The sequence below is a fragment of the Carassius auratus genome, unplaced genomic scaffold (assembly GCF_003368295.1).
Source record: "Carassius auratus strain Wakin unplaced genomic scaffold, ASM336829v1 scaf_tig00214251, whole genome shotgun sequence".
In the NCBI taxonomy this organism is placed as follows: domain Eukaryota; kingdom Metazoa; phylum Chordata; class Actinopteri; order Cypriniformes; family Cyprinidae; genus Carassius; species Carassius auratus.
The window spans coordinates 132,063-156,454 of NW_020527579.1; the positions used below are offsets into that span (position 1 = coordinate 132,063).

At 43.7% G+C, this 24,392-nt stretch overlaps 1 long non-coding RNA gene across 1 annotated transcript in view; it reads left to right on the forward strand.

The window, feature by feature from the left end:
• The window catches only part of LOC113091616 (uncharacterized), a 36,313-nt gene extending 18,109 nt beyond the window's left edge, over positions 1-18,204 (forward strand). The window contains exons 3-6 of the long non-coding RNA XR_003287411.1: positions 12,735-13,789; positions 13,874-15,385; positions 15,879-16,439; positions 17,915-18,204. This is a non-coding gene — a long non-coding RNA (uncharacterized LOC113091616). The remainder of the gene's footprint in view (positions 1-12,734; positions 13,790-13,873; positions 15,386-15,878; positions 16,440-17,914) is intronic.
• Positions 18,205-24,392: the final 6,188 nt, after the last annotated feature.

Consider the following 24,392-nt stretch of genomic DNA (forward strand, 5'->3'; position numbering starts at 1 on the left):
GATAAACAAATGATAAAGCTTGGCTTATTGAATATCAGATCCATTTCTACGAAAACACTTTTTGTAAATAATATGATCACTGATCATAATCTAGATGTTCACTGTTTGACAGAAACCTGGCTAAAACCTGATGATTACATTGTTTTAAATGAGTCCACCCCCCAAGATTACTGTTATTAACATCAGCCACGTCTAAAAGGCAAAGGAGGAGGTGTTGCTTCAATTTATAACAACGTTTTCAGGATTTCTCGGAGGGCAGGCTTCAAGTATAACTCATTTGAAATAATGATGCTTCATATAACATTATACAGAGAAACAAATGTTAATGATAAATCCCCTGTTATGTTTGTACTAGCTACTGTATACAGGCTACCAGGGCACCATACAGACTTTATTAAAGAGTTGGTGATTTACATCCGAGTTAGTTCTGGCTGTAGATAAAGTTTTAATAGTTGGTGATTTTAATATCCATGTTGATAATGAAAAAGATGCATTGGGATCAGCATTCATAGACATTCTGAACTCTATTGGGGTTAGACAACACGTCTCAGGACCTAATCATTGTCGAAATCATACTCTATATTTAAAACTGTCACATGGAATTGATGTTGATAGTGTTGAAATTATGCAGTCAAGTGATCATATCTCAGATCATTATTTATTTTTGTGCAAACTTCATATAGCCAAAATTGTAAATTCTACTTCTTGTTACAAGTATGGTAGAACCATCACTTCTACCACAAAAGACTGCTTTTTAAGTTATCTTCCTGATTAATCCAAATTCCTTAGCATATCCAAAACCTCAGAAAAACTTGATGATGTAGCAGAAACTATGGACTCTCTCTTTTCTAGAACTTTAAATACAGTTGCTCCCTTACACTTAAGGAAGGTTAAGGAAAACAGTTTGACACCATGGTGTAATGAGCATACTCGCACCCTAAAGAGAGCAGCCCGAAAAATGGAGCTCAGCTGGAGGAAAACAAAACTAGAGGTATTACGTATTGCTTGGCGGGAAAGTTACCTATCCTACAGAAAAGCATTTAAAACGGCTAGATTCGATGACTTTTCTTCTCTTTTAGAAGAAAACAAAAATAACCCCAGGTATTTATTCAATACAGTGGCTAAATTAACAAAAAATAAAGCCTCAACAAGTGTTGACATTTCCCAACACCACAGCAGTATTGACTTTATGAACTACTTTACTTCTAAAATCGATACTATTAGAGATAAAATTGCAACCATTCAGCCGTCAGCTACAGTATCGCATGAGACAGTGCACTATAGACCCCCTGAGGAACAGTTCCACTCATTCTCTACTATAGGAGAGGAAGAATTGTATAAACTTATCATCAAATCATCTAAACCAACAACATGTATGTTAGACCCTATACCATAGGATATGTACCCAAAACCTTCAAACTGGCTGTTATTAAGCCTCTCATCAAAAAACCACAACTTGACCCCAAAGAACTAGTTAATTATAGACCAATCTCGAATCTTCCTTTTCTGTCCAAGATACTAGAAAAGGTGGTATCCTCAAAATTATATTCCTTCTTAGAGAAAAATGGTATATGTGAGTATTTCCAGTCAGGATTTAGACCGTATCATAGTACTGAGACTGCTCTCCTTAGAGTTACAAATGATCTGCTTTTGTCATCTGATCGTGGGTGTATCTCTCTATTAGTTTTATTGGATCTTAGTGCTGCGTTTGACACAATTGACCACAACATTCTTTTGCATAGAGTTGAACACTTTGTTGGTATTAATGGAAGTGCATTAGCATGGTTTAAATCGTACTTATATGACTGCCATCAGTTCGTAGCAGAATCAAAATCAGAATCAGAATGAGCTTTATTGCCAGGTATGTTTACACATACGAGGAATTTGTTTTCGTGACAGAAGCTCCGCAGTACAACAGAATGACAGCGACAGAACATAAAACACATAATAAAAGAATAAAAAATACAAATATGTAGACAGTGAATGACAATATACAAATGACAATTGTAGGCAGGTATATTACAAAGTGAAGTTATGTATGTACATATATATTGTGTGCAAGATTTAAGTGTATACTAAGTATGTGTGTTAGATAAATAAAGTGTGTGTGTATATAAATATAAAGTGTAGTGTGTTCGCCATTATTGTCAGCTGTTCATAAGATGGATTGCCTGAGGGAAGAAACTGGTCCTGTGTCTGGTTGTTCTGGTGCTCAGTGCTCTGTAGCGTCGACCAGATGGCAACAGTTCAAAGAGGGAGTGTGCTGGATGTGAGGGGTCCAGAGTGATTTTGACAGCCCTTTTTCTCACTCTGGATAAGTACAGTTCTTGAATAGATGGGAGAGTTGAACCGATGATTCGCTCAGCAGTCCGGACTACTCTCTGTAGTCTTCTGAGGTCAGATTTAGAAGCTGAGCTGAACCAGACAGTTACTGAAGTGCAGAGGATGGATTCAATGATGGTGGAGTAGAACTGTTTCAGCAGCTCCTGTGGCAGGTTTAACTTCCTCAGCTGGCGGAGAAAGTACAACCTCTGCTGGGCCTTTTTTACGATGGAGTCAATGTGAATGTCCCACTTCAGGTCCTGAGAGATGGTGGTTCCCAGGAACCTGAATGACTCCACTGCAGTCACAGGGCTGTTCATGATGGTGAGTGGGGGGAGTGCAGGGGGGTTTCTCCTGAAGTCCACGATCATCTCCACTGTTTTGAGGGTGTTAAGCTCCAGGTTGTTGAGACTGCACCAGACAGCCAGCTCTTTTACCTCCTGTCTGTAAGCAGACTCGTCACCGTCCTGAATGAGGCCGATGAGTGTGGTGTCATCTGCAAACTTCAGGAGCTTGACAGAGGGGTCCTTAGATGTGCAATCGTTGGTGTACAGGGAGAAGAGCAGTGGTGAGAGTACACAGCCCTGGGGAGCTCCGGTGCTGATTGTACGGGTGCTGGATGTGTATTTTCCCAGCCTCACTAGCTGCTGCCTGTCTGTCAGGAAGCTGTTGATCCACTGACAGACGGAGGTGGGCACGGAGAGCTGATTTAGTTTGGGCAGGAGGAGGTTTGGGATGATCGTGTTGAAGGCCGAGCTGAAGTCCACAAAAAGGATACTCACATAAGTCCCCGGTCTGTCTAGGTGTTGCAGAACATAATGCAGTCCAATGTTTACTGCATCGTCCACAGACCTGTTTGCTCTGTAGCAGTGAATGAAGATGTATCATATCTATCACAAGTGCAGTATGGAGTACCTCAAGGCTCAGTACTAGGGCCGCTACTCTTCACACTTTATATGTTACCCTTGGGAGATATCATCAGGAAACATGGTGTTAGCTTTCACTGTTATTCTGATGATACTCAGCTCTATATTTCTTCGCGGCAACACACCAATTTGAAAAACTAATGGAATGCATAGTCGATATAAAAAACTTGATGACGAGTAATTTCTTACTGCTAAATTCTGAAAAAACCGAGGTGTTAATTATAGGACCTAAAAACTCTGCTTGTAATAACCCAGAACACTGTCTAAGACTTGATGGCTGCTCTGTCAATTCTTCGTCATCAGTTAGGAACCTACAGTAGGTGTGCTATTTCATCGCAATCTTTCCTTAGAAAGCCACATTTCTAGCATTTGTAAAACTGCATTTTTCCATCTCAAAATTATATTTAAATTACGCCCTATACTCTCAATGTGAAATGCAGAAATTCTAATCCATGTATTTATGACCTTAAGGTAAGATCATTGGAATGCTTTATTGGCTGGTTGTTCTGCATGCTTAGTAAACAAACTACTAATGCTTAGTCAACACTGCACTGGCTCCCTATCAAACATTGTATAGATTTTAAAAAATTGCTTATTACTTATAAAGCCCTGAATGGTTTTGCACCTCAATATTTGAAAGAGCTCCTTTTACGTTATAATGCTCTACGTCCGCTACGTTCTCAAAACTCAGGCAATTTGATAATACCTAGAATATCAAAATCAACTGCGGGCGGCAGATCTTTTTCTTATTTGGCACCTAAACTCTGGAATAACCTACCTAACATTGTTTGGGAGGCAGACACACTCTTGCAGTTTAAATCTAGATTGAAGACCCATCTCTTTAACCTGGCTTACACATAACATACTAATATGCTTTTAAAATCCAAATCCGTTAAAGGATTTTTAGGCTGCATTAATTAGGTAAACCGGAACTGGAAACACTTCCCATAACACCCTATGTACTTGCTACATCATTAGAAGAATGGCATCTACGCTAATATTTGTCTGTTTCTCTCTTATTCCGAGGTCACCGTAGCCACCAGTTCCAGTCAGTATCCAGATCAGTGGGTCACTGCAGTCACCCGGATCCAGTACGTATCCAGACATGATGGTGGATCAGCACCTAGAAAGGACCTCTACTGCCCTGAAAGACAGCGGAGACCAGGACAACTAGAGCCCCAGATACAGATCCCCTGTAAAGACCTTGTCTCAGAGGACCACCAGGACAAGACCACAGGAAACAGATTATTCTTCTGCACAATCTGACTTTGCTGCAGCCTGGAATTAAACTACTGGTTTCGTCTGGTCAGAGGAAAACTGGCCCCCCAACTGAGCCTGGTTTCTGTCACCGATGGCGTTTCATTTCCTTGGCACTGTCGCCTCTGGCTTGCTTAGTTGGGGTCACTTCATCTACAGCGATATCGTTGACTTGATTGCAAATAAATGCACAGACATTATTTAACTGAACAGAGATGACATCACTGAATTCAATTATGAACTGCCTTTAACTATCATTTTGCATTATTGACACACTGTTTTTCTAATGAATGTTGTTCAGTTGCTTTGACACAATGCATTTTGTTTAAAGCGCTATATAAATAAAGGTGACTTGACTTGACAAAATGAGCCAATGGTACACAAAGTACCTTGGTCTGTGGAATTTGGGTATATAAGGAGCAGCTCGCGCAACTCGCATTCAAGTCTTCGCTGAGGAGCCGAGCCAGTGACCTGGCTGTTCAGCGGAACAGCGATGTGGCAAGGGGATGTAACGTCTCTGTTCCCTCCTTCAGGGAATGAGGGTTACATACGTAACAAAGACGTTCCTTTTCAGTCAGTCACATTTGACGTTATGAATGGAGTCCCTTACAAAACGCAACATGGCTGTCTTCCAGTGACCCGTGTGAGTGATAGCACGCTGTTGTGAGGCCAGCACATCCACCAAGGTGGTGATACATAAGAACTCTGAGGTACCCAGCCCGCAAGGTGGAAGTTTCAATGACAGAGCTGGCAAGGGGCTTACCAAGGGAAAGACACATGCTGCAGAGAGACTTACTGTGGACATACGCATGTGGGATTGCCCAGAAAGGGGGAATCACAACACATGGAGGCACTTAGTCCCACACAGGGCTGACCAAAGGGCATGTACGCAAGTGCTGGACATCTACAGTGCTGGAGGAACCCAGGGTTCTGACTGAGGAACTCACCTGAGGGGAATAGCATACGCATCCAGTCTGTGGAGTGGAATGGCGCAGCAAGCGGATTGACACTGAGCAGGTCCTTACTGGCCCGAAAGGGCGAGTACCTGGGAGGACACGAGCTCTACACGGAGATTATAAATCTCACAAATTTGTTAGGTGTTGCCCAGCCCACAGCTCTACAGATGTCTGTTAGCGAGGCACAATGCGCCAGAGCCCAGGAGGAAGCTACACTCCTAGTTGATTGAGCTCTCACCACTAGGGGGCATGGCAGGTCTTGAGCCTGATAAGTCAGGAAAATAGCAACCACTATCCAGTGGGATAACCCCTGCTTGGAGACAGCCTTTCCCTTCTGCTGGCCTCTGTAACAGACAAAGAACTGGTCTGAGGTCCTAAGGCACTGAGTTCTGTCCACATAGGTGCGGAGTTCACGTACTGGACAGAGCAGCGCCAGGGATGGGTCTGCCTCCCCCAGGGGCAGCGCTTGCAAGTTCACCACCTGATCCCTAAATGGAGTGGTAGGAACTTTGGGCACGTACCCAGGCCAGGGTCTCAAGATAACTTGAGAGTTAACCGGCCCGAATTCCAGGCACGCTTCGTCAACTGAAAATGCCTTCAGGTCCCGACCCTCTTCACCGAAAGCCAAAGCCGTCAGGAGTGGAGTTTTCAAAGATGAAAACTTTAGCTCTGCTGAAAGCAAGGGTTCGAAGGGAGCCCTCTGCAGTGCCGATAGAACCACTGCGAGGTCCCAAGAGGGGACTTGCTGAGGGCAAGGCTGATTGAGCCTCCTTACTCCTCTTAGGAACCTGATGATCAGATCATGCCTCCCAAGAGACTTACCTTCAACAGGGTTATGGTGAACCTAAATGGCGGTCACATAGACCTTTAGGGTGGAAGGAGACAGCGTTCATTCCAACACCTCATGAAGAGAGGAAAGCAATGAAACGATCAGACATTTCCGGGGGTCCTCACACCGCGAAGAACACCAAGTGATGAAGAGGTTCCACTTCAAAGCATAGGGGTGTCTGGTGGACACGGCTCTAGGTCAGGTGATGGTAGCTACTACGCGTGGTGGCAAAGTACCTAAACCTTCCATGACCCGTCCAGAACCCACACATGAAGGTTCCACAGATCGGGACGTGGGTGCCAGAGGGTGCCCCATCTCTTAGAAAGAAGGATCTTCCTCAGAGGAATTGGGCAGGGAAGGGCTGTTGCGAGGAGCACAAGTTCGGGGAGGGCTGTCACGAGGAGCACAAGTTCAGGGAACCAGGTCCGGTTGGGCCAAAAAGGTGCAACCATGAGGACCTACTCCTCGTCCTCCCTGATCTTGCACAACATCTTTGCAAGAAGGCTCACTGGGGGAAACGCATACTTGCGCAGGCCCAGAGGCCAGCTGTGTGCCAGGGCATCCATGCCAAGAGTGCCCTCAGTCATGGAGTAAAACATCTGGCAGTCAGAATTTTCTGGAGAGGCAAACAGGTCTACCTGAGTGTATCCGAAGCGTTCCCAAATCAGCTGAACTGACTAGGGGTGGAGTCACAATTGAGCTTGCCCGGAATGTGAATTGCACGATGTGACCTCAGATGCTTCTGACTCCACAAGAGGAGATGGCGAGCGAGTTGCAACATGTGGCGGGAGTGTAGACCACCCTGATGGTTGATGTACGCTACGGTCGCATTGTTGTCTGTACGGACTATAACGTGCTTGTTTTTCAGCAGGGCCCTGAAGCGGTGCAAAGCAAGCCGTACTGCTAGCAACTTGAGGCAATTGACATGCTACTGAAGAGCGGGGTCCCGTCCAGGAGCCTGACGCACCACAGCCCGTGGCAGAAGCATCAGTTGACACAACAACATGTCTGGACACGTAGAAACGAGGGGTGGGGAGTTTCCAAGTAGCGTTCTCGAGCCGGCTTTGCATGGAAACTGGCAAGGGGAGAGGAGAATGAGAGCGGTGAAGAAGCACGTCCCCAAATGTCGTTCGTGGCCTCTTGGAACCCGGAGGTAGAGGAAACAGCTCTTTTAGTGAAGGTTTGGGTACCACCGGCCGCAGGGCCAGTGGTGGAACAAAAAGAAAATGAGAACAAAGGATTCTCCCCCAGCTCTCCTCCGGGGGAAGGAGTGGTCCGGCTACCATCTCCTGACGAGCTGACGTCTCCAACTCGGTTGGGTCGCCTGTCTCAGGAACGCCGCTTGTACTGGTGTTTGGCAGGCATAGGGGCAGAGACGGGTTGCACCACCCTTCTGCGGCCATCTACTCGCTGCGGCCGGAGTAAACGCTGCTGCTGTGGCCGAGCGGGAGTGGAGGAGCCTGCAGAGGGGCACCCTCGGCTACCAGCAGGCTGAGACGGCTGCGCCGGCGGCAGGGTGGAGGCAGCAGTGGGCCGCTGGGCAGGATGTGTCTGATGGCCTCAGACTGCTTCTGGGCAGCAGCGAACTGTTGGGCAAAGCTCTCTACCACGTTGACGAAGAGGCCATCCTGGGAGACTGGGGAATTAAGGAGCTGAGCCCGATCAGACTCCCTCATGTCTGCCAGTTCAGCCATAGGTGGCGCTCCTGGACCACCAAAGTGGACATCACCTGACCCAAGGAGCGCGCAGTGACCTTCATAGCCTGGAGAGCAAGGTCGGTAGCAGTGCGCGCCTCCTGCAAAAACCCTGGGTCAGCACTGCCCTCGTGCAGCTGCCGGAGCAGCTTGGCCTGATAGACCTGAAGTGAGGCCATGGCACGTAGGGCAGAAGTGGCCTGACCCGCAGCTCTGTAAGCCTTGGCCACAAGCATGGATGAGAACTTACAGGCCTTGGAGGGCAGCTTGGGACCACAACGTCAAGCAGAGGTGCTCTGCGGACACAGTTGCATCGCAACAGAATTCTCCACCGGGGGAATCTCAGCATAGCTCTTTGCCGCCCTGCCATCGAGGGCAGTGAAGGCAGAGGAAGTACCTGAATGGTTTCAGGCAGTTAAAGGTGCCTTCCATGAACTGGTTACTTCCTGGTGCACTTCCGGGAAGAAAGGAACCAGAGGGGGGTGCTGGCGATCCACATGAGCAGCCCCCATGAACCAATCATCCAGCCTCGAGCGCTCGGGACAGGGCAGAGGATTCCACTTAGGCCCGATGCTCTCCACTGGCTGGGAAAGCACTTCCGAGGGAGGCAACGCAGCCGAATCCTCATCTCCCGAGGACTCAAGCCTCCCTTGTGATGTAGCAATCGACATACAGTCCTCTTCGTGAGCCCCGAATGAGATGTCAGGAGAGGGTCCAGCAAACTCATCCGCAAACTCAACCGGCTGCGGCGTATGTGAGGGGGGTGTGGCCCGAGGAGGTTGGCTCATCGGGGAAGTCCACACGGTAACCCTTAGGTCACCCTGGCCACCAGTAGCCCTCTTACGAAAGAGGAGCTAGAAGAGGAGTGTGGCAGTGGGGACTCAATACCTTTTAAGGTAATCAAGTCTCGTTCTCAACGCCGAGATGGTCATGTCCCCGCAATGAGAACATGAGCCATCTACGAATGCAGTCTCAGCGTGCTGGAAGCCCAGACATGTGACACAGCAATCGTAGCCATCACGAAGAGTGATGTATCGACCGCACCCAGAAACACACAGGCGAAATTACATCTTTAAAAATCTAATCGACCCGATAATCTTTTGTGAAAGGGAAAAAAGATACATTTTAACCAAACTATGCTACAGACTTTTCATTACGACCCTAAATAATCATATCAAGTTGTGGAAAATGGGCATCCAATGACTCCTTTAACTAAAATACAGCTTGTGCTTTGTGTTGAATGAGAACGAGACTAGGTGACCAAGTCTAATACCGTACATATAATAGACATTTCACAGTAATGTTTTTCGTAAACAGAAAAGACAAAAATAATTGTTTACTATTAGACAATATACATTATTCTGTTCTATATAAAGTAATTAGTGAGTTTCCTTCTGTTTTGTTCATTTTTGCAAAGAAGCAAGTGCTTGCTTTTTACTGCAAAGAAGAACTGCTAATTAAAAAAGAATGAGGAATAGCTGTTTGACCAAATGAGACTTATAAAATGTAGATAGGTTAAGAATTGGAATTTTCTAATGTTAGTTAGATTAACATTAGAATTAAACTAATGTTAGTTAAACATTGACTGCAGGAGTTGTAACGTTAACATTATATGAGAATTTAATGGTACTGTCTGAATCAATTGTTTGTTCGAGGCTGTGTGTGTATAGAGCGGGTTATTGTTCAGCAAATCTCCAGAAAAAAATTCTTCTGAGTTAATAAAGGCAAATGGCTGAAGCAGGACCAGAAACATTGACAAACTACATCGCTGTCTTGTGTGGTTGAAACGACAGATCTCCATCTTGTGGTTAGACACATACATAGCTTCTTATTTTTATGTCATATGGACTTAATAAATCATTATCTTGAGGAAAATTAACACTGTAGCCGCACTGGGTTGTACATTATAATTAACTCAAATGATATATAGGGATTTTTAATAATTAATCAGGAATATGATTAATATATTTACCTCATATGACAGTTACATTAAAATTATTGAAGATGAAAAATAGGTAAATTGTATATATCAATAACTCATTACAAGGCACTGTAATTTACTCATTAATATGTCAATATTCCATTCTTCATATCAATTATAGTGATATCTCTTACTGTAAATTACCGCAAATCAAACAGTGGTTTGTCCAGCAAACGGCCGTAAGATTAACTTATCAACGTTCAATAAAGTTATCACTTCTTATAATCCAAGGAAAAATATTCTCTGGCCATGAAAACATTATCCTATCATTATGAAATTTCAGTTACTAAAAAGTAAAGAGCTTGTAGCTAAAGATCAGACATTTCATTGACTTGGGATGTGAGCATTTTTGACAGAGGCAATCATGAATATATATTGGTTTTTAATAATTGAACTAATAATACATCAAACTACAAATAAATACGTGTAAATACGCGTACGACAATACAGAGAGTATACTTTGTACAAGACATAAGGGAATCCAGATGAGAGAGAGAGAGAATGAGTGAGAGAGGATGAGAGAGAGAGGTGAGAGAATTAGGCACGATCACAGAATAATGCTCAGTTATGCAAACTCACAGACAGTAACCCTTGAAAGACAACAACGAAGCAAATTACCTTGAAAAGGTCATAGACAAACTTTAAGCAGCATTTAAATCTCCATAGAGAATTATACTTGCATGTGGTCTCTTTGTGATTGGGCATGTTCTCTCGTGTCTTCCGGGGCTGCTGCGGAATCGCGTGATATTTGAAAGGTCCAACAAAGTAATGTTTCAGAATTCGTCTTCCTCGTGTGGAGAGGTGAATAAACTTAGTATGGGAAAGAAACGAAAACAACAGAGATGAAAGCTCCAGAAGGAGCCATGAGAATGGCTGTTCTCTCAGCCGCCGTGCTGAGATCAGAGACGATAGACGAGCGGGGACCAAGAGCAAGGACAAGAGAGGAGAAGCAGGAGCTTTCTGGGTCAGATCTACTTATGGAGTGACTGGTTCACGCCTCTGTTTGCGCGAACAACCAATGAACGTCCGCGATCTGGAGTGGGAAAAAGTTCCTTTGTCTCTGGGAAAACATCCACTCTAATAAGTTCTGTCTTATCAGATTTCAGCAGTGATATTCTAGCAAGTTCGTAATTCCAGATTAATACACTTTACAAACCTTTCCTATAGGTGGATAGTTGGGTCACAACATGACAATTCCACAGATACCAAAAATGACATATATAACTGACTGAAACACGACGTTACATTCATATGCAGAATTACACACATTTAAAGTTTGATTAACACATGATACAATTGTAGATACTCCAATTTTTGATTATGGAAAACATCTAATGCACCAAAAAGCAATACTCAATACATTTAGAATACATTGAGAAAAGGTAACAGTTTAGAATACATTGAGAAAAGGTACCAGTGAGCTGGCTTTTTCCTGTCCTGTTTCCCAGTGGGATCATAAAGTTTTATGAGCTGGTCAGGAGTAGGGTTACAGAATCATGACTCTTATTTGAGAACATTAAATTAGGAGAAGCATTTCCAATTTACAAGTCAGCAATTTATAATCCTTGCATAACAAGGATTAATAATTTTATGCAACACACAAACCTATTCAAAATACATATTATTAAGGACTTGCATAAAGAGCATAAAGAAAAGTTTGTTTGTGTGTGTGCTTATGTGTGTGTTTGTTGTGGAATGTGTTTCGTTTCTCCATTGAGGCTGCTCACGTGACTGGGGAATTTCTCGTCCAGAGTGTCGTAAATAATTTAAATCGAGCAGGCTGGCGCCAGGCCAAGCATTTAATTTAGAGAGAGTTTGGTTTATATGCCTGAATTCAAAATCTACAAGCTTTGGGTTTGCATTGTTTTAGATTCAACTAACCGTGATTCATTAGTTCAGAACCAATGAATCAATGAACTGCATATCTGTTACAACACCCTGAGGTTAAGTACAATCTATATCTTTTATTTTGAATATATACAAATGTAATTTAGTGTTTAGTACGCATGTGCATACTGTACGTGCTCTAGTCTGCAAGAAATAGATTGAATCTGGAAATAAAGCAAAATGACTTAGAAAAAATAAAATCAGTCCCCAGATGTCATGTCCGTTATAGCAAAACATCTAGCATTAATTCAATCTCAAACTTATTAATTTAAAGAAGGTATTATTCCACCACCTGCGTCATCACGTGGTTGAACGTGGTTTGCAGCCATATGGTTTTGGGAAACAATCGTGACTCGCTAAGTGATTTGTTAAACGTTGTATCATACTATGGTGGTGAAGCAGTGAGTCACATCATTGTATGAAAAATGCACCCTATTTTAGCAAAAGAGTGTGAGGTACAATATCACTACAATAGTATGTCTAAGGTCAAATTAGTAATTACAGTCTGAAGTGATTATTATTGATGGTGCTAACTGTCCCCACACCCACCCAAAAAAATTAAATAAAACAAAAAAATAAATAAAAAGTAAAATCTGACCTTTTCCCTCTGTTTTCCAGATTGGATTTTGTTTCCTGGAAATTCCATTATTTTACCTTTTATTGCTGAATTTGGTGAGTCCAAAAGTAAACAACTATGAATTTAATTTGTATGTGTTTTAAATAGGAATGACTAACACTAGAGAAAAGCATTTAAATTACCACAGAGGTACGTCACTGTTACCACACACACACACTCAGTCAGAGTCCGGTCTTGCTCGCAACAATGTCTTACCTGTATGCTAACTCTAAGGACTAACTCTTCCTCTACTTACCTCTCTCCAGCGATCCTCCGAAGATCCAAGTCTCCATCGTGATTGTGTGTGGTACGCCTCCCTCCTCTGACGTCTTCACCCAGCTATCGCGGACCCATTCATCACTCTACCCAGCACTACCCGCTCCCCTGCTTGTGCCTTCAATAAAACCATCTATTACTCCTCAGCCTCTCGTGTATTCTGTAACAGAAGACCGGACCAACACCGCTTGGCACAAGCATGAGCCTCACGGACCCCTTCCAAGATCTGGTCGATGCACTCCGTAGGACACTCACAGCTCAACTTGCATCCCCAAAACCAGCGAGCACTTCCGTCAACGATGCCAGCACTTCCTCACCTTCCGTTCATGCCAGTCCCATGGCCAGGCCGGCGCCCTACTCTGGTTCGGCGGAGGAGCACAGCAGATTCCTCCTTCAATGCTCGCTGGTCCTGGAGATGCAACTGCACTTATATCCCACCGAGAGATCCAATGTAGCATTTATAATTTCTCAACTGCAAGGTAAAGCACTACTGTGGGCAGATTCTATATGGACTCAAAATAACCCAATTATCCAGTCTTATTCAAGCTTCATTGACCATTTCCGAGAAATATTTGGCAGACCAGCTTGGGACTCGTCAATTGGTGAGAAGATGTATAATCTCAAACAGGGAAAAATGTCTGTCAATGAATATGCCCTTCAGTTGACTCTAGCGGCCTCCAGTGGATGGAACGAACAGGCTTTACTGACTACCTACCGTCAGGGATTGGAACATCGAGTGTGGTTGCATCTCGCTGCATATGAGGACACCATCGGGCTTGAACGGTTCATCCAGCTTTCCATCCACTTCTCCACCCGCATGCAGTTGTGCTTAGAATAGCACCAGGGCCAGGCGTATTCCACCACGCCACTCTGCTGACCAGAGGCCATCAGCTCCCCAGAACCAGCCAACGAACCCATGCTAGTGGACTCATATTGACTCTCAATGGCTGAAAGACAAAGACGGCTGGCCCAGAATCTTTGCCTCTACTGTGCAGCCCTGGGGCATGCCATCACTGCATCCCCCATCCGTTCTCCTCATCCCATGGTGAGTGCCATTCATATTCAAAATACCAAATGAAACCACTCACCACTGTTGTGACACTTACTGCCGCTTACATTTCTCTTCCAGTTCAGTTCAGAAGGCCATGGAGGAATACATCAAGGAGGCGCTGACCCAGGGTTACATTCGTCCTTCTACCTCCCCTGCTGCTTCGAGCTTCTTCTTTGTGGAAAAGAAGGACCAAGGCTTGAGACCCTGTATCGATTATCGGGCTCTCAACAACATAACCGTCAAATTCAGATATCCATTTCCCCTCGTCCCAGCTGCCTTGGAACATCTCTGTGGTGCCACTGTTTTAACCAAGTTGGACCTCCGCAGCACCTATTTCCTCATCCGGATATGAGAGGAGGACGAGTGGAAAACTGCCTTCATAACCCCTACTGGCCACTATGAGTATTGTGTGATGCCGTATGGACTTGTTAACGCTCCCTCCGTCTTCCAGGATTTTATTCACCAGGTGTTCTCCGGGTGTTCCTCCATAAGTTCTTCCACATCTACATTGATATCCTCATATACTCCCGGAGCCAACAGAACATCGACGCCACGTTGCGGAGGTCCTGCAACACCTGAGGGCCTTTCAGCTCTGCCTCAAGGCCGAAAAATGCTCTTTCCATCAGCCCTCAGTGCAGTTCCTTGGGTACAACATCAGCAGCAGTGGCATCCGGATGGACGAGAGGAAGGTTAATGCCGTCAGAGATTGGCCCACTCCTACCACCATCAAAGAACTACAACGATTCCTTGGCTTTGCCAATTTCTATAGACGGTTCATCCAAAACTTCAGTACCATCACCAGCCCTCTCACCAGTCTCCTCCGTAACAAACCAAACTCACTCTTTTGGACTCCTGCCGCCACAGAGGCCTTCCACACCCTCAAATAGGCCTTTACGTCCGCTCCACTCCTGGTCCATCCTGACCCCGACGGACCCTTTGTCGTGGAAGTCGACGCCTCAACTACCGGAGTAGGAGCGGTCCTATCTCAGCAGCAGGGGAACCCCAGTCGCCTCCACCCATGCGGCTTCTTCTCCCGGAAGCTCAACTCAGCGGAGGAAAACTATGACATCAGCAACCAGGAGCTGTTGGCCATCAAGTTGGCCCTGGAAGAATGGAGGCATTGGCTGGAGGGAGCCAAACACCCCTTTCTGGTTCTCACGCATCACAAAAATCTGGAGTATCTTTGAGTTGCCAAGATGTTAAACCCGAGACAAGCCCGCTGGGCGCTATTCTTCACCCGCTTCCACTTTACCATCTCTTATCACCCAGGGTTAAGAACGTAAAGGCTGACGCCCGGTCCCAGTGTCACGCCCCAGAAGAGAATCTCGAAGAACCCGAATCCATTCTCCCTGAAAAGGGCATCGTCTGCCCCATTACCTGATCCACCAAGACCCTTCCTCCAACCGATCCTGCTATAAACACCCCACCGGTTTGCCCACCGGGACATCAGTACATTCCCAGGACACGGCACACTCCACTCATTCACTCAACTCACACATATCTTGGCACTGGTCTCCCGGGGGTCAATGAAACCCTCTCGTTGCTTAAAGAACGCTTCTGGTGACCCAACATGGCCTCGGATGTCAGTAGGTACGTGAACAGATGTACAAACTGCGTAATATCTAAGAGCCCATGCCATCTTCCATCAGGCAAGCTCCATCCTGCCCGTTCCTAGTCGCCCTTGGTCACACCTAGGGGTGGATTTCATTACTGATCTTCCTCCTTCAGATAATAATACCTGCATTCTTTCCATAGTGGATAGATTTTCTAAATCATGTTGTCTTCTCCCCCTGAAAGGTCTGCCCACGGCCATGGAAATGGCCGAGTTATTATCACTTCATCTACAGCGATATCATTGACTTGATTGCAAATTAAAACAGACACTATTTCAACTGAACAGAGATGACATAACTGAATTCAATGATGAACTGCCTTTAACTATCATTTTGCATTATTGAGACACTGTTTTCCAAATGAATGTTGTTCAGTGCTTTGTATTTGTAGTGCGCAATGTATTTTGTTTAAAGCACTATATAAATAAAGGTGATTGATTGATTGATTGATTATTTAACCATGTCTTCAGGTACTTCGGCATCCCAGAGGATATCATCTCGGACCGAGGTCCTCAGTTCATCTCCCGGGTATGGAAGGCTTTCCACTCACTCCTAGGTGTGGCCATCAGCCTGTCCTCCGGATACCATACCCAGTCGAACGGGCAGACGGAGAGGAAGGTCCAGGAGATTGGACGCTTCCTCCGTACCTTCTGTCATGGCCAGCAGAACTCCTGGAACAAGTTCCTTGGGTGGGCTGAGTACGCACAAAACTCCCTTCGACAACCTACCACCGGACTCACTCCATTCCAGTACGTACTCGGCTACCAACCTCCTCTATTCCCCTGGTCACCATCGACTACTGGTTCCGGGAGAGATAGAGGGTCTGGGACGCGGCACACCACCAACTCCAGCGGGCCTTAGGCAGACGTAGAATGACAGCCTACATTCGCCGATCTGAGGCCCCAACTTACCAACCCGGTCAGAAGGTCTGGCTGTCCACCCGGGACATCCGCCTGCACCTGCCCTGCCGCAAGCTAAGTCCCAGATTCATTGGCCCATTCACCATACTTCAGCACATCGATTGCAAAGTGGTACGTCATTTCACAAAGATCAGCACTTACAGAATTTTAACTGTCAAGTGGATTAAACTGTTCTGCAAGAACTAGCATCAAATAAGATCCTTTTCCAGCTTCATTTGGTGGTCTTGGGCCACTTTCGACTGCTTGGAAGCGAAAGACGTACTACAAAAAACATTTTGATATTGTAGAACCTATAGAATATGTGTCAACTCACAAAACAGAAAATCTTTTCAATACATCTCTATACTAAAACCTTTACAGCAGATCCTAAGTTGTAAAATATTTTTGGAAAAAGCAATCAACTCCTCCCCCCTCATTTGTTTTTTTAAATTATATTAATGTTTTAGCACATTACAATCATTATATCATGGCTCGAGTTAGAATGCAAAATGAGATAAAAATGCAAAATTGGACTTCATAATAATGCATTGTGTGTGTTTTGGCTCTCACTTAGAGCTTCAAATTGAATCAAAAAAGGGAGCGTCTCCTAAAATGCCTTATGGTATACCTTGGGGAAAATGTTGACCATCTAATCAAGGATTTCAATAATTACTCATGTTGTTCCACACCCATAAGACTTTTGTTCTTTAGAAGACAAATTAAGATATTTTTAATTACAGAATTTTGTCAGATTTCCTTCCATAGTCTGTATTTGTGTTTCAAAAAGTTCATAAAGAGATAAGAAAACTAATCCATAAGAATCAAGTGGTTTAGTCCAAATTTTCTGAAGAGAATCGATCGCTTGTTATGATGAAAAGATTTCATTTAGTCTTTTACTTGCATGTAAACATTGATCAGAAGCTAAACCTAACTTGAATAACACACAACATAGAACCTCTTCCTGGAAGCACAAATGTGCTGCATAAAACATGAAAATGAACCTCATTGGTTACGCAGAATATTTTACCTTCCGGAAGATGTTTGTTCTTGTGCATTATTCACACTCAGTTGTGCTTCTGCTTATGTTCCCTGATCAATGTTGTTTACATGCAACTAAAAAACAAAATTAAATCAGTTAATCATAAGTGTTAGTTTCTCTTCAGAAAATTTGGACTAAACTGCTTGGTTCTTATGTGCTGGTTAATAAATTCTATATTATATTTTTGTAGAACAGTGTATATTATTGTTAATTAATCACATTTTTAAATATGTTTTAATTCAGAGCTTCTTGGTTGAGGTATGTATACAGTACTACTGTATTTGGCACAGAATATGTTGTAACTTTTTGAAGATAGATATTATGTAATAATTGTACCAACGCTTTACTTGGGTCAAGTTGCTATGAAAAAAAAATATTTGGAAGAGTCAACATTAAGTATCTGCTTGACTTTGCAAGTCATTACTTTTTTTTATTACTAGACCTTCAATATGTTTAAAGTTTTGATTGGGAGAATTTATTTTTGTTCATATTTTTAATATAGACACATCAGTCACTGATTTCATCAAAATAACTTTAACTGTAATGTCTTGTCTTCGTCTATTATTAGGTTGTTCAAAAGGATGAAGCTGAAGCAGAGCTTCAGAGATGCATATGGCAGTTTATGTCTTAAAGGAAGATGAGGATCCTCTCCAGCCACCACATCTCATTGGAATCGTTGTTGACTACATCTACATTCTAAATAGAGAACCCAAGAAAATGGTACGCAGACTGTTCAGTCTGAGTGTCGATCTCTAAATACTGGAGTAATCAAAGACATTTGGATACAGGATGTGTTCTATTGCATTAGATCTTGTATTCAAATATATTACATGATTAATCGAAGGCAGCATTGTTAAATGTAAGTAACATCGTAATAAACAAGTCTTTCCAAGAGAATATTTCTGTCTTTATTTATAGTAAGTCAACTAAATTAAGCATTTACTGACAATCTTTGTGTTTTATTTTAATGGAACATTTTTAATATTAAAGCAAATTAAGTATTTGTTCATGGTAAAAGTTTGTTCATGGTAAAACTTGTAACAAAGCAAAATATATATATTGACCTACATTTAAGTAAAGTTGTATCTTGTGACTAAAGAAAATAAATAGATTTATGTGTTATTAAAAATATAGTTTGTTCTGAATCAGAAATTTAACTTAAGTAAATGTAATAAAATAGCTTGTAACAAAATTACAGCAATTTATTTAGTTTAGTCCAAAGTAAAAATTATACTTCGATGTTTGGTAAATGGTAAGTTTTTCCAAAGTACAAAATTTAAATTGTACCAAAGTAAAAAAATAATGATTTGGTCTCCATAAAAAACAATATTTTAAGTTTGTTTCAAAGTAATATTTTATATTTGGCAGAATAGATATTTAGATTGATATTAAATAAAATTTTACGCTTCAACCAAATCAAAAATATAGTTTGAGAAAAACTAATAAATTTAGCTATAACAAATTACAGCAATTTTTTTAGGTTGGTCCAAAGTATAATTTTTTTTCAGAGTGGCATAGTGAGGGCTATTGAATTAATCAAGTATAGGGATACGATACAAATAGATTAGACTATGTAGAAGGACTCATGAACAAGACTTATTACAGACTTATGCACAAGGTGCCAGAGATTATATTTTGATTAAGCATTTAATTAATCAAAGCAATTAATATCCTAATGTTTAGACACTGTCGCATGGGGGAATGCCACAGTGCCTATGTTCAGTAGCTTCTGCTGTTGTCAAAGTTGTGTTACCCATTCATATTTAGTGGTATTCCACTCCTAACAATATATACATTCCCCACTTAGTGCACAATCTGCTGAGTCAGACAAAAGTTATGTAGCTCTGGCCAGATGTATGTGTGAAAGTGTGAGAGTGTGTGTAAAAGTGTGTGGTGGTGCTGTATGGAACGAAAGATGTTGTTCGAAGAGACATTAAGACAAATAAATAATTCCGTCAAAGTTTCAAACTACACCCAATAAAATAATGTCTATTGATGAATTGGATTATGAATCCTGGTCAATATCAAGGTTATTATTGTGGCAGAAATATAACAACAATAAAACAATATATCTTAGGAGAAGATCTGCAATGATCAGCAAAAGGGTTTTAGATTGTAACACCTGCATTCAAGTTTATCAACTTAAATGTCTTGGGTTACGATTATAACCATGGTTTCCTGAGTAGGGAAATCGATACTGTGTCCTCTAGGGGTCGCTATGGGGAACGCCTTGTTGTGACCTGTGTCTGAAGCATGCATTGAAAAAACCTCAACAAGTTGGCTGGCAACAGCCCCTGGCACATTACAGTTGCGACTTAATCTAAAGCTTGTGTCCGAAGCATGACAGGAAGCTAGAGGACACAGTTACTCATTCCCTACTCAGAGAACCATGGTTAAATTCATAACCTGAGACATTCCCTTTCAAGGGAACTTCAAACTGCTTCCTCTAGGGGTCGCTATGAGGATCAGTATACCAACGCCGCCATGCTGAGGGGAGTGCAGGCCAGAATCATGGCGAGCACTAAGTACAAACACTACCATTTACATGGGAGTTGCCCCTAGGAAGTTAGACAGCAGTCTGTGACATTATCCCTTATGGCCAAAGGCCTAGGCTACATAACCAACTTACCTGTTAGGGCTTTGGAATCAAGAAAGACTCCTTTAAAGGGATACGGCAAAGAGTCTAGCATTTTATACTAAGTCTTGCCTGTCACACAGGGGCTACTGCTTTCTCTTGCATAAGCTTGATGTAGGAACTGTCTCGACAGATCCCTAGTTACAACGCCCTGTTTAGATAGGTATCCGAGGATACATATGGTGCAGCACCCAAGATGAACGGGGCTTTAACTAACTCAAGAAAGGGCACGAAGCAACCATGCGAAGCCTTCACCATATAGGATTTTTAGAAGGAACGCAGAGTACCAGCGTGCAAACTTACCACAGTGTGGATTTCAGAAAGTGTGTAAAGACTTCACGTGCACACTTGCCATAACATGGATTGTAAATACTGTTCTGGGGGGGGGGGGCTCTCAAGGCAGCTCATAGATGGAATGGTGCATCCCAAAACAATAAGTTTGAGCGTCATCAACTTGATCTATGATAATAATGCTAGAGCGGCTAGCAGCAAATATCTGGCTGAAGGGAGGGTCAAACACCCAGCTCTCAACAATAATTCACTTAGCTGAGGGAGCACAACCCAACTCTCACAAGAGAGGGGGGCTCAACCTGCAGCATGTTCCATGATGGAACGGCCAGCAGTAGGCTACCTATCTAAGGGAGAACAACCCCAACTTTCAACAAGAGAGAGGGCTCGACCTACAGCCTGATCATGAGAATCAGAATGGTAAGCATACTGCAAGCTAGCCAAAAACTCAGCACATCAGAAAGGTGAAGGAAGGGCCTAGTTTATCTGATACTGCTGGATGTCAGGTGCTCTGGGAAAAACAGATAACTCAACTCTCACATTAGAGGCGAAATCCGAATTCAGAAAGAGAGTAGCACACTTGTAGGAAACCCTTTTTGGTAAAGGGGAGCTCTGCTAAACTGCCAAACCACACAAAAACGGACATAATGCTGATGAGTGTTTAGTAAACACTGTGACTGAGCACTGCAAAGAAAACTCACATACATAACCACCAGAAATTTTATACATATGTAAATATATATAGAATGGTTTTTGTGCTGGAGCCACACTCGAGGAGACCCGAATGCAGGAAGTTCCCACCTAACCTTGGTCAGGTGGGGAGCTGGTGGTTCTAGGGGAATTAGGAAGGGGAAGATAAGGGCAGATTTAAAACCGCCAAAGGGAACGAGTAGATACTCAAGTATCACTCTGATCCAGACGAGAGTGATGATGCCTTGTCTGGATCATCTTCCTTTGACCAGTGATTTCTCCTACACCTACCCGCAGGTGTCTCAACGGAGGTATCGAAAAATTTGGATGGCAAGACCCTATCCCGATATCTGCCAGGGCGGCACAACTAAGCTACCTCATCTTGAAACTGTTTTTGGGCATCACCTCGATATTGCATACTCGTATGCTGGAATCGTTGAATGCGTAAGAAAAACGGCCTCTTTTATTTTTAATTGCAAGAAGCGGATGTCGGCCCTTCTTTCCTTGAAAAGAGAGACAACCGAGAGCGTTGAGGTATTTTTTGTAATGCTCACAAATTTACCCCTCAAGGACATTGCATGTGTGCTCTTATCAAATAATGGTTTCAAATAACGATGACATTGAGGCACACATGCACACACTGAACATTTTGCTAGTGCTTGCTTTGCAAGGAGGAAGTATTAATAGACTTACATCTTAAGAGAAGATGCTCCCCGCATTTAGAGAGAGATGCATACGTGGGAGAAGTTTTTGAATGCGCTTGATTTCTGTGGCTCCCGCGGAAGCTGAATGCATGCTGCGCATTGTATCGCGGTGAGAACATGTAAAGGATCTGACGGTAAATTTCTCCCTATCATTAATTTCCTTTTGTTTATGCTGCACTCTGCCTTAAATTTCTTTTTAAATAAAACATAAAAAATAATTATCATCTGCATCCACAGATTCCAGCATCCTAGTTATGCCAACATCGAGGGGATACCAAGATGACTAAGATGGCGGCGCAAACACATCGCAAGGCTCAGCGTCTCTCCAGTTTTTGCAATTTTGCCGTATTATTCCTGCTCATCTCGGGTCTGTTCGTACTGAACAGCTTTGCTTTGAGATCATACACCCGACAGGAGCTTTTGAATATCGATGAGGACTTTTCCAACAGTTTTATCACCAATCTTCGACTCATCCCTGAGATCGCTAGAACATCCGAGGGTACGCACTCTACCCGGCCGGGCGGAAGTGCTTGCAGGCGGCATCGAGATCGTAAACAAAGGCGGGGTAAGCGCGGAGGTCTAAGAGCCAAGCTAAAGCTAACACTGCTCCAGCTCTCTTTACCCAGCATTTTCCCCGCTAATATGCAGTCACTGGTGAACAAAATGGATGAGTTACGACTTCGCATCACCCACAGTAAGAGACTTTTGGACTGCAATGTCATGGTTTTCACAGAAACATGGCTACACAACGACGTACCCAATAATGCTATTGAGCTAGCCGGACGCTACACGTTCCGGGCAGATAGAACGGCAGATGAATCCGGCAAGACAAGACGTGGTGGATTGTGCATTTATGTCAACAAAGCTTGGTGTATGAACACTGTCATTGTTGGGAGACACTGCTCAGCTAACCTAGATTTTCTCATGGTTAAAGGTAGACCTTTTTATCTGCCACGGGAGTTCACTTCCGCCATAATAACCGCAGTCTATATTCCACCGGATGCTAATGCCAATCTTGCTTTGAACGAACTTCATGCAGCCATTAGTAAACTGCAGACTGCTCACCCGGAAGCTGCTATTAATGTTGCGGGTGATTTTAATCACTGCAAATTAAAAACAATGCTCCCCAAATTTCACCAGCATGTTTCCTGCCACACCAGAGCAGACAAAACTTTGGATCATGTATACACAAACATTAATGGAGCTTACATCGTGACCCCCTCCCCCACCTCGGACAGTCTGATCACCTTTCTTTGTTTCTCACCCCTAAGTATTCACCCCTCATCAACCGTGTGAAGCCATCAGTGAGGACCATCAAAGTGTGGCCAACTGGAGCAGACTCTTTACTTCAAGACAGGTTTCAACACACTGACTGGAGTATGTTTGCTTCTCAGGCTGCCTGTGGCTCTCACAAAGACATTGATATCTACACCTCCTCTGCACTGGATCACATCAACTCCACCATTGACAGTGTTACAACAGAAAAACAGATAACAACATACCCTAATCAGAAGCCATGGATGAACAAGGAGGTGCAACTTCTGCTGAAAGCCCGCAACACTGCCTTCAGGTCATATGACGCTCAGGCCTACAGTAAATCCAGGGATAACCTGAAAAGGGGCATCAAAAAGGCCAAGTACTGCTACAAGCTTAAGGTAGAGGAACACTTTTCCAACTCTGACCCCCGACGCATGTGGCAGGACATCCAGATCATCAGTGACTACAAGTCAAGCAACTCCACTCCAACGGTCACGGACGTCTCCTTCCTTAACGAGCTAAATGACTTTTATGCTCACTTGAACAGCGACAGCAAGGAGACGGCCACCAAAATTACACACTCAGCAGACCACCAACCTCTCAAACTCACCTCCACAGATGTCCACACTGCACTGAGCCGGATCAACGAACGCAAGGCTGCTGGCCTGGATGACATTCCTGGACGTGTACTTAGGGCATGTGCAGAGCAGCTTGCAGGGGTCTTCACAGACATTTTCAACCTGTCCCTCACCCAAGCAACTGTGCCAACATGTTTTAAGTCCACATCCATTGTGCAAGTACCGAAACACTCCTCCCCAACGTGCCTGAATGACTATCGCCCCGTAGCACTCACACCCATCATTATGAAGTACTGTGAGCAACTGGTCCTAGCACACCTCAAAGACTGCCTCCCACCCACACTGGACCCACACCAATTTGCCTACGGCAGAAATAGGAGCACAGAGGATGCAGTATGCACAGTGCTGCACTCTGCACTCACACACCTGGACCATAACAACACGTATGTTAAGATGTTGTTTGTTGACTTCAGTTCAGCATTTAACACCGTCATTCCCTCCAAGCTGACCACAAAACTTGGAGACCTGGACATTAATACCTCCCTCTGCAACTGGATTATGGATTTTCTGACCAACAGGCCTCAGCATGTTCGGTCAGGACACACCCACTCCACCACCATCACACTTAACACTGGTGTACCACAGGGCTGTGTGCTGAGCCCATTCCTCTACTCCCATTACACCCACGACTGCAAGCCTGTGCATGGATCCAACTCCATCATTAAGTTTCCATCATCCAGAGGAAATGCTGTCTATGTCGAGCTCGCAGCATTCTCAGGGACTCCTCTCACCCTGACCATGGACTGTTTAAACTCCTGCTCTCCGGGAGGCGCTTCAGGAGCCTCCGGACAAGGACCACAAGATTCAGGAACAGCTTTTTCCCTAAAGCTTTCT